The sequence below is a fragment of the Callithrix jacchus genome, chromosome 11 (assembly GCF_049354715.1).
Source record: "Callithrix jacchus isolate 240 chromosome 11, calJac240_pri, whole genome shotgun sequence".
NCBI classification, from domain to species: domain Eukaryota; kingdom Metazoa; phylum Chordata; class Mammalia; order Primates; family Cebidae; genus Callithrix; species Callithrix jacchus.
The window spans coordinates 95,623,505-95,632,693 of record NC_133512.1 but is presented as its reverse complement, the minus strand read 5'-3'; the positions used below and the strand labels follow the sequence as shown (position 1 = coordinate 95,632,693).

Below are 9,189 nucleotides of genomic sequence, written 5' to 3'. Positions count from 1 at the left end.
TCCTGGCCTCAAGTGATCCACCTGCCTTGGCCAAAGTGCTAGGATTACAGGCGTGAGCCACTGTGCCCGGCCAGGAGAAAGGTTTGAGTTACTGGTAGGGTCCCTGGATCCTGTTGCACCTGAGTGTAGATCTGCTCTTGGGCTTCCAGTTATGGAGTCAGTGAGTTTCCTCTTTTCTTCCTCTCTCCCTCCCTCTCTCCCTCCCTCCCTCCCTCCCTCCCTCCCTCCCTCCCTCTTTCCTTCCTTCTTTCTTGCTTGCTTGCTTTTCTTTTTTTTTTATTTTTTGACAGAGTCTCGCAGCATCACCCAGGCTGGAGTGCAGTGGTGCAATCTCAGTTCACTGCAACCTCTCCCTCCCAGGTCCAAGTGATTCTCCTGCCTCAGTCTCTCGAGTAGCTGGGATTACAGGCACCTGACACCACGCCCAGCTAATTTTTGTATTTTTAGTAGAGTCAGGGTTTCACCATGTTGGTCAGGCTGGTCTCAAGTTCTGGCCTCAGGTAATCCACCTGCCTCAGCCTCCCAAAATGCTGGGATTACAGGCGTGAGCCACCGTGCCTCGCCAAGTTCCCTCTTAAGCTAATTTGGGCGGTTTATTTGACCCTAAGAATGACAAACATCCTGGCTAGACTGACATAATATTCTTAGTAGGTAAATATTTCAAGTACGTCAACTACGGAAAACAAAGGCAGACCAAGATAGCCAATGGGAAAAGCATGTGAGTAGAAACTCAGTGAAGAAGCATGAACGGGGGTTAGTTCCAGAGCTCCTCTCTGGGACCACACCTCCTGTGTAGAGGACCAGTACTGTTTCTGCCCACTTCTCCCCACTGCTGACACGGCATCCACAACCATCTGGGTGTGCAGAGGGCTTTTCTTGGGCTCACTCTGCCTTACTATATGGACTGTTTGGTTCTCCGAAATAATCTTCCTTAGAGAGTTAGAAAAGACGAGAAATCGCTAGTGGCATATTGTTTCTGAAATATTAAGGAACTGAGAAAAGATTTCCCCCATCATGTGGCTTCTGAGAACGCCACGTGTGTGTCGGGGCTCAAGTGTGCCACGGGAGGGGTTTTGATCATTAACCCGCTCCTTCTCCAGGATTCGACCGCCCTCCCACGTGGCTGCTGCAGAGCCTGTCATGAAGCTGACAGCTCTTCTAGGCACGAGTTTTCTTCCTTAATGCATGGCTTCTCCGGAACAGAACTAATCACAGTTTTATTGTATTCTGCTTCTATAAATCAGTTCTGTGATGACGCCTCTTTGGTGCTGGAGAAGAAGTGCCTGGATGAGGGCCTGCTGAAGGGCAGGGGAATCATGTCACCACCAAGTATGTGGCATGGGCAGAGACTTGTGTTGATCCAGTTGCAGCCTTAGCCAGGAGGCGCTCTGTGCTCCGCATTGTGGAAGATTCAAAATGAGTTAGCAAGGTCATTCTTGCTGTCCCAAAGCTTTCAATCCAGTTTAGGAGATAAGATAGGGGACCGGGAGGCAGTGGTGGGCATCTCTGATTCACCCACAGAGGGGATGAGGTTGAAGGTTGGAGAGAGTGAGGTAGTCATGGAAGTAAAGACATCAAAAGCATAATTAGACTCTGGTTCCTTTGAGGCAGGAAGGAAGAAGTTTAAGATGGGTATAGATGTATTTACATTTGTAGGACACTGATACCAGACTGAATTTAATACAGGTTCACTTTGACTCCTTAAACATAAGGCACTGGGCAAGAAGCAATGACAATGTGTTAGCAAGGGACATCGTAATTCCCAGTTCCACCGAAAGGAACAGCGCCTTGGAAATGGTTATTCCAAGCATGGGACAGAAAAATGTCAAAGACTACAGGGCAACTCAGAAGGGTACACGACCCTTTCCTGGGCCCCTTTAAGGCTGATGTAATGCTTTAAGAGGCTAACACAGAAGGGTAAAGCCAGTCTCCTTAAAACCCAAAGCGGAGATTATAAAACGTCTCTTTGGATCCTGTCTGGAGTCACAGCTGAAAAAAAAAAAAAAAAAGGGTGGTGGTCCTAAGAGAACAAATCTGAAAAGGCTATTTTATTATTATTATTACTGAGACAGAGTCTCACTCGGTCACCCAGGCTGGAGTGCAGTGGCACGATCTTGGCTCACTGCAACTTCCACTTCCTGGGTTCAAGTGGTTCTTCTGCCTCTTCCTCCTGAGTAGCTGGAACTACAGGCGCGCACGCCACCACGCCTCGCTAACTTTTTTGTATTTTTAGTAGAGACGGGGTTTTGTCATGTTGCCCAGGCTGTTCTCAAACTTCTGGCCTCAAGTGCTCTGCCCACCTTGGCCTCCTAAGGTGCTGGGATTACAGGCTCGAGCCGTCATGCCCTGTGGAAAAGGCTATTTATTAAACTTTGGGATAACTTTAGCTTTAGAAAAGTAGGATTGTAAAGACTGAAACACATAAAACATAGAAAAATCCATGAGTTCATCATGATAGCCCAAATGTTTTTTCATAAAGGTGCTTAAGGAATCAACTCACTAATTCAATATGAATAAAGGGGAGGAATCAAGTATTTATCCTGCCTTTCCAAACCCAAGAGGGGGATTCTCCAATACAGAAGAATTATGGCTAATACACGCCAAAGGAATGAAAACATTACAACACCACCATTTGGTAAACCCTAACAAAATAATCATTCTAGCCAATGATTACCAATATCTGCTAAAATTATTGGGTGAAATGTTAATAGGGAACTTTAGAATAGATGGATCAAGCTGACATTGGAACTCAATGATCAGTTCTAACATTATTGGATAGTGAGACATTTTGTGTCTCCTGAATAAAAGGCAAAAGGAAGTTCACAGCACCACCTATAAAGTATTCTTGGGTTTTTTGTTTGTTGTATTTCTTTGAGACCCCATGTCACTCCATTGCTCAGGCTGGAGTGCAGTGGCACGATCTTGGCTAACTCCAATCTCCACCTCACGGGCTCAAGTGATTCTCCCATCTCAGCCTCCTGAGTAGCCGGGACCACAGGTGCATGCCACCAGGCCCAGCTAATTTTTTATATTTTGTGTAGAGATATGGTTTTGTCTTATTCCCCAGGTTGGTTTTGAACTCCGGGGCTCAAGTGATCCTTTCATCTTGGCCTCCCAAAGTGTCCAGATTACACGTGTGAACCACTGCGCCCAGCCCAAGGTATTCTTTTAAAAAAAAACAAACCAAACAATCAAACTTAATTCTCATTAATGGTCTAGATTTTTCTACTAGTTTACAGAAAATGGGGGCTAAAGGAACACATAAAAGAACACTGGGTGGCTGAGTGCAGTGGCTCGTGCCTGTAATCCTAGCACCATGGGAGGCCAAGGCAGGTGGATCACTTGAAGTCAGGAGTTTGAGACCAGCCTGACCAATATGGTGAAACTCCATCTTGACTAAAAATACAAAAATTAGCTAGGTGTGGTGGCAGGCACCCGTAATCCCAGCTACTTGGGAAACTGAAGCACAAGGATCACTTGAACCTGAGAAATGGAGGTTGCAGTGAGCCGAGATCGTGCCATTGCACTCTAGCCTGGGAGACAGAGTGAGATTCCGTCTCAACGAAAAAAAAAAAAAAGGAGAAAAAGAACACTGAGGATATAATCTGCCACATTGAGACTATAAAGTTGTGTAGGACAAATGATGACCTCGTCATTCAATCACAACTAAGTTCAGGGTGACCTTGATTTGATCCTGATTCAAACAAACTGAAAAGGCTGGGCGTGGTGGCTCATGCCTGTAATCCCAGCACTTTGGAAGGCCAAGACGGGCCCATACCTGAGCTCAGGAGTTCAAGACCAGCCTGGCCAATATGGTGAGACCCTTGTCTCTACTAAAAACACAAAAATATTAGCCGGGTGTGGTGGCGGCCACCTGTAATCCCAGCTACTCAGGAGGCTGAGGCAGGAGGTGCACTTGAACCTGGGAGCGGAGGTTGCAGTGAGCCAAGATCGGGCCACGTACACTAGCCTGGGCAACAGAGCAAGACTCCATCCCCCAGAAAACCAAACGAATGGAAAAGACATTTTAGTTATTTGGTTCTTTATTTTTAGAAACAGAGTCTGGCTCTGTTGCCCAGGCTGAAGTGCAGTGGAGTGATCATAGCTCACTGCAGCCTTGATTCCTGGGCCTTAGGCTCCTGAGTTCCTGGGGCTACAGGTGCACGCCACCACTCCTGGCTAATTTTTTATTTTTTGTGGAGACAGCATCTCCCTATGTTGCTTAGGCTGGTCTGGAACTTCTGGCTTCATGCAGTCTCAGTGCTGAGATCACAGGTGTGAGCCACCGTGCCCAGCCTAATTTTTAATCTTTATGAGTACGTGATAGGTGTTTATGTTCACGGGCACAAGATTAAGGCAGACCATAATCACCTCAGAGCAAGTGGAGTATCCATCACTTTATCATTTCTGTTAGGAACATGAAAAATTATACTCTTTTAACTCTTTAAAATATACAAGGCTGGGCGCGGTGGCTCACACCTGTCATTCCAGCACTTTGGGAGGCCCAGGCGGGCAGATCACATGAGGTCAGGAGTTTGAGACCAGCCTGGTCAACATGGTGAAACCCCACCTCTACTAAAAATACATTAAAAAATGAGCTGATGTGGTGGCAGGCATCTGCCCAGCTACTCAGAAGGCTGAGGCAGGAGAATTACTTGAACCCGGGAGGCAGAGGTTGCAGTGAGCTATGTTCACACCATTATACTCTAGCATAGGCGACAAGAGCAATACTCCATCTCAAAAACAAACAAACAAACAAAAAAAAACAACCTTCATCTACCAGGTTCAAGTAATTCTTGTGCCTCAGCCTCCTGAGTAGCTGTGATTACAGGCATCCAGACTAATTTTTGTATTTTTAGTAGAGATAGGGTTTCACCATGTTGGCCAGGCTGTTCTTGAACTCCTGACCTCGGGTGGTCCACCTGCAGCCTCCCTAAGTGCTGGGATTACAAGGTGAGCCACAAAGCTGGCCTAGAAACCCTTTGTAAACCCTTTGTTTTTTCCTGTCTGAGGTATTTCCTGCTAAGGAGCAGGGCTGAGCACCTCACACTTTGTCAAAGTGTCTTTGAAGAGAAAAGCAAATCTCTCAACAGAGGTTTCTAAGATAAAGAACAGCCATCTCCAAACTCCTGCCATGCCTAAGGAACTGTGCTAGGTCAGGAGGCGTCTGGAGCCCGGGACACTGGGGGTTAACGGCCCGTCCCTGGCAGCTGAGCGTGCCCACAGCTGCCAGCAATTAGACCAGCTGGCAGTCCCCTTAGGAAACTCCTGCTGCCTGATGAGGACTAATTGCTTGCCAGCGTCTAAGTCCCCAATCGATAGAAATGGAAATCCATTAGGGAAAGGCTGGTGAGAGGGACTGGCTTCTGGGGAGGCCCCAGGCCTGCAGAGGCACAGACCCGGCCGGTGTGGGCGCTGCCAACACACCCCACCGGGGGTGCCGCCAACACATGGTCCCTGAAAAACCACCGGTGAAATGCTGTCCCCCAGAGAGTGTTCTTTTCCTCCTGATTATGGTCTATACCTGAAGAAGCCTGTTCCTGGCCAGCATAGCATTATGACAATTGTTTCCTAGAGATACAAACCATGTGTCCTGGAAGAGAGGCAGAGGGCAAGGTCGGTGCAGACTGGGATGGTCTGTAAGGCTCTGTGCAGATGCGGGGGCTTAGCTGAGCTTTGGGTCGGGCAGTTTTCTGTAATAAGCAGACTCAGTGTGGGGCTCGGAGGCAGCCACTGAAAATACCTACTTCAGATCCCTGTCAGTTAGAAATCTGTGACCGCATACCAGAGAGAGTGGCAGTTTTCATGGGAACTATTCCAACCAATGATATGCTGGTTTCTGAGGACACAAAGATGAGAAAGACCTGGTCCTTACCTTAGAAGAATCTACCATCCATGCAAGTTCAAACACAACGTGATTACAGAGGGACGATTTAAACTGTGTATGAGAACAAAATAAAACAAAATGAGGATTTAGAATCCCACCACCACCACCAAATTTTCTCACTTAATTGAATTTTTTGTGAAAGCTACCCTCCCACACACAGAGAGTTTTGTTTGCAGCCCATTGGGAAACGCAAGGCTATCGTAATGAAGTATGTATTGTGATATTTGAGAAAACACATTTGGGAGCTTACTTTAGGTAAGTTGCACAAGTAGGACACAGGTCATATCAAAAGTTCTTTCTCATCAGGAGTTAAGGAACAAAAAGTTCCTCTGTAAGATTATACATGAAGATTGTACTCAATTCAAACTGTGATTTTGTTTCTCCAGAAATAACATGCTTGTTGTTAAGAGTTTATGAAAATCAGGCAAGAGAAGAACCACAGTATTATGACTGTTGTGTTGAAACTTTGTGCAGAGCAGATTCTTGTCCCTCCTGCGCTACAAGTGCAAGAATTCGGAACGGGGCCGTCACGGTGGCTCATGCCTATAATCCCAGCACTTTGGGAGGCCGAGGTGGATGGATGGCCTGAGCTCAGGAGTTCGAGATCACCCTGGGCAACATGGCGAAAACCCGTCTCTACTAAAAATACAAAAATTAGTTGGATGTGGTGCTGAGTGCCTGTAATCCCAGCTACGTGGGAGGCTGAGGCAGGAGAATGGCTTGTGCCTGGGAGGGGAGGTTGCAGTGAGCAGAGATTGCGCCACTGCACTCCAGGCTGGGTGACAAAGAGAGAGTGAGGCTTCCTCTCAAAAACAAAACAGAATTCTGAACGGGATTGAATTAAAACTATTGTAAAGTTAAAAAAAGTAAAATGTGTTCTTGTTATTGACCTCAAATATAATCTAGAACAACCTCTTTAAGCACATAAAGCATTTGCTTTGTAAGGCACTGGCTTCGCAATCAGGTTCATTACAAATGGTCCTTTCATTAAAAGAAGGTCTGGCATCAAGAAACTCATTTAAGTTGTGTGTGTATTAAAGGAATAATGAAACTGCATTTCTGTTAACATTTGGGTACTATTTTTCCAAAGTAGTATCGTATGACTTTTCCATGTAGGCTTTAGACAATTTCAAACGCCAATTACCACAGAATAGAGAAATTCTTAAAATGTTGACAGTGTTGTCTTCAGACTGGCACAGAAGAGACGCCTGCGGAACTGATCTGGATTTGGCTGCACAGTTCTGTCTCTAAGGTTATTGCCTATCAAATTTCTTTTCGTTTAGGAGATTATTTAATGGGAGTAAACTCTTTTTTTTTTTTGAGACAGAGTCTCGCTCTATCGCCAGGTTGGAGTGCAGTGGCACGATCCCGCCTCACTGCAACTTCCGTTTTCTGGTTTCAAGCAATTCTCCTGCCTCAGCCTCCCTAGTAGCTGGGACTACAGGCACGCACCACCACGCCCAGCTAATTTTTTGTATTTTTAGTAGAGGTGGGGTTTCACCCTTTTGGCCAGGATGGTCTCGATCACTTGACCTCGTCATCCCCCCACCTTGGCCTCCCAAAGTGTTGGGATGACAGGCGTGAGCCACTGTGTCTGGCCGGGAGTAAATTCTTACTATTCTTCCATGCTGCTGAATGGGGGTGAGGTCATGCAGGAAGCCAAAAGGGACAGATGAATTTCAGCGACAAAGCTCAGGAAGCCATCAGGAGAATAGACCTTGTTAGTGACTTGCAAATTCACTTGTTTAAAGTATAATTTTTTTTAGTGCTTTCGTAAAATAGCCTGATTATAAAGGAGACTGCTTTTACAAACTTCAAAGGAAAACAAATCTCCTTGTTCTACGCTCAAAACCCAGCTTTATCCACTGTGTCATTTGATCCAAAGGAAGACATGTATTACTTATTACTGTGCTGATTGATAAGAGGGGAAGAAGGAAAAGAAGTGACCTGCTGGAGATGAGGCAGCTGATGAACAGCAGGGCTGGTTCGAGAACCTGATGCTTTCCATTTCTAATTCACTGCAACCTCCACCTCCTGGGTTCAAGCAATTCTCCTGCCTCAGCCTCCTGAGTAGCTGGGATTACAGGTGCCTGCCACCTCGCCTGGCTAATTTTTGTATTTTTAGTAGAGACAGGGGTCTCACCATCTTGGCCAGGCTGGTCTCAAACTCCTGACCTTGTGATCTACCTGCCTTGACCTCCCAAAGTGCCCAGATTTCAGATGTGAGCCAATGCACCCGGCCTTCCTTTACTATTATTTTGACTTTGCAATTTTTTTTTCTAATGGGATGCTTCTGGTTTCTTCCTTCTACATTTTCTTATTTCTGTTAATCATGTACATTTCCTATAATCTAGGAGTAGCTGAGCTCATCTCTCCATGTGGAAATCTGGATGTGAGGAGGCTTTGACAAATTATCAGGCAGGTATTAGAAACTTTGCTACTCCCAAATTAAAGGACAGATGTACTTTTTGGTAACTAGGATCCCATACTAGTACAGAACACTCAAATTCAGTATATTTGATTGTATGCTTAAGTTTTATGCAGTTAACAAGGAACAAGGCTAAAATAAAAACCCAGATCCTAAGTGGTCTTGATTTTAAACTTTCACTTTCTTTTTTAATGTAACTTTAACAGAAGTCCTTGTATTTTGAGAATCCTAGCAATCTAAGTTGATACAAAGGGAAGAACTCTGAAATTATAGGAGATTCTCGCATCGCTCGCCTTTAGGAATTCTTCGCCTCCCTTAGCAGAGCAGGGCTTGCCGGCCACTCACTGTTCTGCTTTGATTCCACTGTTCTTACCTGAACCTGTTGTTCCATGTGAGGAGCCCAAACTCTTCCCTAAAGGTACCGCACAGTTTCCCAGCAAGTAAGATTCTAGATTTCCAAACTTTCAACCTGCTGGATGAGGTGAAGGGTTAATGGGAAGCCACGGATTAAAGGCAGCTGGTTTCAGTGGCAAAGGAAAGAGCCTCTGGGGAGTCCTGAGTGCTCCCAGATGAATCCAAAGAGGACCTGACTGTCCTGGCTAAGGCAACTTCAAAGCCGAAAATCTGAAATCTTAGCACAACACTACCTATCACATTTGAATAAAGAGAAACACTGTTTAAAAATTAGCTAACATATTTGCATTTTTGTTTAAACATTCTCACATGATATATGTATTTTATTTTAACAGCTTTATAGAGATGGAATTCACCCATTTAAAGGATACATTTCCGTCCAGGCAGACTGGCTCATGCCTATAATAATTTCAGCATTTTGGGAGGCTGAGGCAGGAGGACTGCTTGAGCCCAGGAGTTC

The 9,189-nt window shown here is 45.5% G+C and overlaps 1 non-coding gene across 1 annotated transcript; it reads left to right on the top strand.

The window, feature by feature from the left end:
* Nucleotides 1-1,869: 1,869 nt before the first annotated feature.
* On the top strand, nt 1,870-1,991 carry LOC118144000 (small nucleolar RNA SNORA26). Its single transcript, XR_004728473.1, has one exon. It is a non-coding gene; the product is annotated as a small nucleolar RNA SNORA26 (small nucleolar RNA).
* Nucleotides 1,992-9,189: the final 7,198 nt, after the last annotated feature.